The following is a 7723-nucleotide window of genomic DNA, read 5'->3' on the forward strand; positions in this document are numbered from 1 at the left end:
ATAATAGTGCTTTAGAAGTTAAAGGGACTGGTAATGTCAAAGTTGATAATGGTTTGTTCAAAAATGTAAAATTAGTCCCTGAATTAAAAACAAATCTTCTTTCAGTATCTCAAATTGCAAGTCAAGGACATAAAATAGAATTCTACAATGATAAGTGCTTAATCAAGGATGTCAATGATAATTATAGAGTCATTGCAATTGGTAAAATGGAGAATGGATTATATAAATTTCAAGAATTTACTTCTAAATGTGGAGATAAACATATGTGTGCTATTGCCCAATATGATGATATGAGCAGGTTATGGCATGAGCGTTTGGGGCACATCAATTTTCAAAGTCTCAAGCTTATGGAGAAATTACAAATGGTACATGGGCTACCAAAGATATCATTAAGCCCTAAGGTGTGTGAAGGATGCGCAATAGGAAAACAACATGTGGAAAGTTTCCCTCAAGGTAAATCATGGAGAGCAAAAACTCCTCTACATTTAGTCCATAGTGATGTAATGGGTCCTTTCAAAACATCATCAATTGGAGGATCAAGGTATGCCCTCACTTTTATAGATGATTATAGTAGAAGAATTTGGGTGTATTTTCTACAAAAGAAAGATGAAGTGTTTCAAAAGTTTAAAGAGTTTAAAGCTTTGACTGAAAAACAAAGCCGAAAGTACTTAAAGATACTAAGAACTGATAGAGGGACTGAATACATGAATAAAGCTCTTTTAGATTTTTGTAAAGAACATGGCATTAAAAAAGAATCAACTGTCTCTTATTCACCCCAACAAAATGGTGTTGCTGAAAGGAAAAATAGAACTATAATAGAAATGGCTAGGTGCATGCTTCATTCTAGAAATCTAGAAGCCAAATTTTGGGCTGAAGCAGTTCATATTGTCGTATATATCTTGAATAGAACACCTACTAAGGCAGTTTTGAACATAACACCAGAAGAGGCATGGAGTGGAAGAAAGCCTACAGTATCTCATTTTAGAATTTTTGGTTGTAAAGCATATGCTCACATTCCTGATGAAATGAAGAGCAAACTTGAAAGGAAAAGCGAGAAGTGCATAATGGTTGGATATAGTGAGGAATCGAAAGGATATAGGTTATACAATCTTAGAACTAATGAAATCTATATTAAAAGAAATGTATGGTTTGATGAAGATGTTAAGAATAATAATTCTCCAACATTATCTTTCTTTTCAATTTTGATTGATGAAGAAAATTCTACTTCTACCAATAGTCAAAGTCAAGGTGTGCAAACCACTACATGGGATGAGACTCAAGTTGAAGAATCAAGTGAAAGTGATAATGAAAATCCAAAGAAATTTAGAAGCATCAAAGAAATTTATCAAGAAGGTCCTAGATATATATTTGCTAACTATGCTCTTATGACTATGGTGATGCATGTTGACAGTCCAAACACATATGAAGAAGCAAAAGGAAAAGAAAAATGGGAAGCAGCTATGCAAGAAGAATACAATTCTTTGATGAAGAATGGAACATGGGAACTAACAACACTTCCAGAAGGCAAAAATGTGGTTGGTTACAAGTGGACCTATAGAACCAAATTCACATCAGATGGAGCTATTGAAAAATACAAAGCAAGGTTAGTGGCTAAAGGTTTCTCACAAGAAGAAGGTATAGACTATACTGAAACATTTGCTCCAGTAGCTAAGATGACTTCCATTCGTACAATAGTTTCTTTAGCTGCAAAGTTTGGTTGGAAAATTTTTCAAATGGATGTAAAAAGTGCATTTTTGCATGGTGACTTAAAAGAAGAAATTTATATGCAACAACCACTAGGATTTATTAAGTATGGAGAAGAGAATTTGGTGTGTAGATTAAGAAAATCACTCAATGGTCTCAAACAAGCACCAAGGGAATGGTACTCAAAAATAAATAAGTACTTCCTAGAAGTTGGATTTAAAAGAAGTAATGCTGATCCAGATGTGTATGTAAAATATTGTGATAATAAAGTTGTTATCATTGTATTGTATGTGGATGACTTGATTATTACAGGAGATCACACACATGATATTGAGATAACTAAAAATCAACTCAAACAAGCTTTCGAAATAACTGACTTAGGACTAATGCACTATTTTTTGGGTATGCAAGTATGGCAAGAAGAAGGAAGAATCATGCTCTCTCAAACTAAATATGCTCTTGATGTACTTAAAAAATTCAATATGAGTGATTGTAAACCATGTAATACACCATGTGAAATAGGAGTAAAATTAGGTGCTAACTCTACTCAAAAGAAAGTGGATGGAAAATTATATAGGCAGCTTGTTGGAAATCTTTTGTATCTTACTATAACTAGACCAGATATTGCATATGCAGTTGGTATTGTATCGAGATACATGGCAGATCCACACATTGAATATTGGAAAGAGGCTAAAAGAATATTAAGATATATTAAAGGTACTTACCAGCTTGGCATTGAATACAAATATGGAGGAGAACCTACTTTAGTTGGATATATGGATTCTGATTATGCAGGTGACATTGATGATAGAAAGTCAACTTCAGGATATATCTGCCATCTTGGATCAGGACCGATTTCGTGGAGTAGCAAGAAGCAATCAACAGTGTCACTCTCATCTACAGAAGCTGAATATATTGGTTTATCAAAGGCATCTCAAGAAGCATTATGGCTTAGGAGGTTACTTGAAGAATTGCATCATCCACAAGACTCTCCAACAACAATATTTTGTGATAATCAAAGTACTATCAAGCTAGCAAAAAATCCGGTATATCATGCAAGGTCCAAGCATATAGAAGTGCATCATCATTTTGTTCGAGATCTAATTGAAAGACAAGAGGTGGAGCTTCAATTTTGCGGAATAGAAGATCAACTTGCTGATATATTTACAAAAGCATTGTCTATTGTAAAATTTACGAAATTTAGAGATCTATTGCAGCTCAAAGATGTTTCTACTCTCTCCAAATAAACATTATGAGGGGGTGTTAAAAATAATGTTTATTATAGTAGCTGGGCATTTAATGCACAGTCCAGAACTTTCTACTTGCTTCTTGGAGCCTCTCTCTTTGTGCAAAATGTGAATTTAAAATTATGTAGAAATCTCTAGAGTGCTTCCTTTCTTGAAGCTTCTCAAAAACCCTCTAGAAATATGTATGAGCTCTATAAATAGAGCATTCCTCTTAGTTGTAATAACATGAACAAACTTTATAGCTCTTTGATATATTTGAGTCTTGTTTTTTGCTGCTCTGTTTTTTAAGCTCTATTTTTTATGCTCTGTTTTCATTCTTTGTGCTGCTGTTTTAATTCATCACCCATACTGGTCGGAAGGCTTCTTAGACTTGTACAGTATTGCAACTTCAACTTTTTCAGCTGCGTCAAGTTGCCCAGAGTATCAGGAAGGCTAGTTAAATTGGAACAGCACCATAAAGATAACCGCTGCAATTGTGACAAATTACCAAGTGCATCTGGAAGTGTTGTGAGAGCTACGCAATCATTCAAATAAAAGCATTGGAGATTGACTAAGTTATCAACGATTTTTGGGATTCTCGTAAGACTTGCACACTGCTCTACACTTAAAATCCTGACTTGCGACCAACTGCCATCAAGCTGGAATCCGTTTCTTAATCTCAGCCATGCAAACGTATCATTTAAGTCACAATGTCTAATTCTTATCCATGACAAATTCGGAACTAAGTTTCCAATGTTGCCCACTACTTTTATATTTTGCAGAACTAGGTAGCATAGGGAAGGCATGCTATGCAAGCTAAGGGGCCCTCTTCTACCCTCTCCTGTTAAAACAAGCATATTCACAGCCTCTAATCTGTCTCTGTTCAAAGCATCCATCGGCAGCCACAATCTGCTATTGTTATCAAGCTTCTTTTGAATTCCTCTTCCAATTCCCCGCAAAAGGTCATGCATTTCCAGGACATAATCAGGGCCACTCTTGTTTATAGCTATAAGCATTTTCAGCATAAGATTTTTGAGGGCTGTTTGAACTCTATTTGGGTGTAAAACTTCCCAGAAGATAACAGCATCAGTTTCCCTTTCACCAGCATAGCAACAAGCAATATCCAGAAATATTTCCTTCTCAACATGGCGAAGTCCATCATAACTGATTCGAAGGACACTAAATATTTCTTGATTTTCCCCAATGTTATGGAGAGCTTCTTCCCAGCATTCAATGTCATCTCGCTCTTTCTTGTCAAACAAATGTGCTCCAATAACTTATAATGAAAGAGGATGACCCTGACAGGCTCTTGCAATTTCTGTAGAAAGATGTTGGTATGGGTTCTCTGGGATGGCCCTTGAGAAACCGTGCCAGCTAAACAATTCAAGCGCTTCATCATCCTTCAGCCCACTCATTTGAAGAACTGAATCAACTTTAGCAAGATTGAGTATATGTTGGTCTCGGGATGTAATGATGATTCTGCTACCACGCCCAAACCAATTCCCATTGATAGCATCCAAGTGGCTGCAATCATTCACATCGTCCAAGATGACAAGGGCACGAACTCCTCGCAATCGGTTTCTCATCAGAGCTTTACCCCCATCGACACTTGAAACATCTCCCTGGTAATTTACCAGACTTCTTAGAATTTCCCGTTGCAAGTCTACAAGGGTAGTATTTCTCTTTGCATAACAATGAGAATCAAAGCCAGTATAAATTATATTGTAAACAGCTTTGGCAGGTTGGTTTTACCCACTCCGCCGATACCAACGACTCCCACTTTCACTGTCCTGTGCCAAGACCTTAGATCTAATCTTTTGATCAGGTTATCAATATTGGTTTGGAGTCCAACAAGATGCTCGGGGACATCCAGCAGAGTGAACTTCAAAGTATCCAACACGTCTTTCACAACTCTTTTTACTAGTCTTCCTTCGTACCTGCAAATCACCTTTCCTATATTCCACATTATTATTCGACTTACAAAATAAGGTACACTAAATTCCAAAGTTGTCACTAAATATAACGTACACTAATTTCCAAAATTTAAGCCAGATTATAGTATTACAGAGTTTAAAATATTTTATAATTTTATAACAGAAAAAGAAAAACCTTCAATATTTTGAGATGATTACAACAGAACATTGACAACTAAAGTAACAAACGTTTGCATGATAATTAGAGATTTGTAATATACATCAACGACAGTTATGCCATGTGAAGGGCGAATTTTTTATTTTAAAAAATTATCAAGTAGTAATTAAAGCTGATGTAACTAGTGAGGAAGTAGTACTGATAAAATGCAAATACTTACACAGCTCTGTGCAGCTAGGTCACTAATTAAATGTTGATCATTAACTCTTAGAACTACTCATTATTCTGATATGATACTGTTTGACGAAAATATTTATAATTAAATCAGAGTATGAACTAAACAGAAATCTTGACTCCAAATGTAACATATGATATGTTTGAGGAAAGTTTCAAATTCATTGTTTTATACTTAATATTCAACCAATAATACCTTAAAAATGTTTTATAAAATCATAGCAATGAACTAAATGGTAATCTCAACTCCAAAGTAAGTTCAAGTCCAAATGTAACATATGATATTAAAAAAAATTTCAGATTCATGGTCTAATATTTAATATTCAACTATTAATGCCTTATTCTGAATTAGAACTACATGTAATATTTTATAAACATTGCATCATATTCTTTGTTGTATTTTCTATTTTCTGGGTAGATTGTGTTATAATTTTTGCATCAACATTTTGATTCACACTATGTGATCTATCATCAGAATAAGAGAGCTAAAGGAACCATATGGTAAGATTCCAGACCAAGAGTGGATAAAAGGACATCCTGATGGTTCCACACTTGGTCTGCAATCTTACCATATGGTTCCTTTAGCTCTCTCATCGCGATGATGGATCACATAGGGTGATCCAAAGTGTTGATGCAAAAATTATAAGACAATCTACTTGAAAAGTACAGTAAATAATTTTAATGGATTGTGGAAAACTACTATCTACAATTGTGTCATATGACAAATATGTAAATATATACGTGAAAGTGTATTTTATAAACCAAGTTAAGGGAGGTGCTTTTGCCACCAGATTAGACTGGTAGACTGGAAAACAGAGCAGCTACCAAAAATTGAAAAGATTTGGTGTAAATGAGTGAAGACACATCAATAAACCGTTGCAGTAACAGCATCCAAAATTAAGAAGATGTAGTGAAAAATACAACACTGGAAAGCTAGCAAATCAAACAAAGATTAAATTCACTGACTCAGATGGACCAAGGAATGATATGATTATTTACCGTGAAGTAAATGAAACTGCGATTCGACAAATCGGAGGCAATTGCTAACTCTAGCAAAGTGAAGAGGTCCGAGTGGTGAAAACGATTTATGGGCTAGAAAGAGATCCAAGTCAATAGTCGCCTAAACCAGGCTAGAGGATTCAAGGAGAAGCCATAATCTAGTATAACTATTATACAGAAATTATGTAAGAAGTTCTTAAACAGAGTATGTGGATGTGGAGAAAATTATATTAATACAACTATGTAACAATGAACATCCAGTTATCAATGAACATCTCCTACTTATCAATGAACATCCAGTTGAGTGGACCTCGTACGGAATATAACTGCTTTTGTAGCCTACGATCTGATGTTTTGTCCAAAGACCCCTTCTAATATCTGGTATATATCCTTCCCCGGTAAGATTCAACATTTCTTGCTCAACACAAGACCAATTCTTCGCCATTCAACAGTAATATCAGGCTAATTTCGAATACTTAATAAGCAAACAAGCAAACAAATAGTTCCCCGAACAAAAAGATCTAATTTGGCTTTCGCCGTGAATTAATGGAAATGAGTGGTGCAAAATAACCTACCCGAATTCTCCTGCCCTTGTCCAACCAGAAAGAGAAGAGATTTTATAGAGTGCATTCTTCCATTCCCCGATAGTTCCCTCATCCTGCCGATCCAAATTCTGAGGGTAGCGAACATCAGAGGGTTCCACATCATAAAACAGAGGAATGATGAAGCCATTCGATCTACACATCTGGGCCGCCTCCTTCAGACACCAAGTCGATTCTGCATAGTTCCTCGAAAATATGGGTATGAATATATCGCTTGTGGCAATGGCCGTTTCAATGCTAGATTCAATTTCTTTGCCCTTCTCTAGCTCTTCGCTGTCGAGGACAACGCTAAGTCCCGCTCCACAGAGAGCTTCGTAGAGATGGTCGACAAAAGTTATTCCCACGTCTTTTCCCCGAAAGCTGAGGAATACATTATATTTGTTGGGGGCACTGCAGCGGGTTTTGTTGGGGGGAGGCTGATATTGATGGAATTCCTCGTTGAGCTCGTAGATGATTTTGGAGGTGGGAGCCTGAGAGCAAACGGAAATCTCCATTGCTTGTTCTAAACAATAAATGTGAGCTTAACAAGAAATGTAATTTCAGGCGGGGCACAAAAGAGAAAATCGCAAACCTAAACAGGGGTGCATATAAACACAGTCGGATGGGGTTAACGACAGAGAGTGGAAATTGCTTGTGGGCTTCAAGAGAATTTCCTAGAAAACATATGGACAGAACCTGGCGACTATAAACAATTCAAATAGATGAGAAACACCGCACGTGGAATTTTCCTGTGAAGTTGTTGAGAAAAACCGCTTGTGGAATTTTTCTGTGAAGTTGTTGACAAAAACCGCTTGTAGAAACCAAATAGAGTGAAACAAACATGTTTGAAGAGCTCATAGTCGTTGAGATCAATAATTACGCAGAAGA

General features: G+C 36.0%; 1 pseudogene; it reads right to left on the reverse strand.

Annotated features, from left to right (window-relative positions):
* Window positions 1-3114: 3114 nt before the first annotated feature.
* Window positions 3115-7456, reverse strand: LOC149558087 (disease resistance protein Roq1-like; annotated as a pseudogene).
* Between the last annotated feature and the right edge of the window lie 267 nt (window positions 7457-7723).

Source organism: Cupressus sempervirens, chromosome 5 (genome assembly GCF_028749045.1).
Source record: "Cupressus sempervirens isolate cs-2001-9-10 chromosome 5, ASM2874904v1, whole genome shotgun sequence".
Taxonomy (NCBI): Eukaryota; Viridiplantae; Streptophyta; class Pinopsida; order Cupressales; family Cupressaceae; genus Cupressus; species Cupressus sempervirens.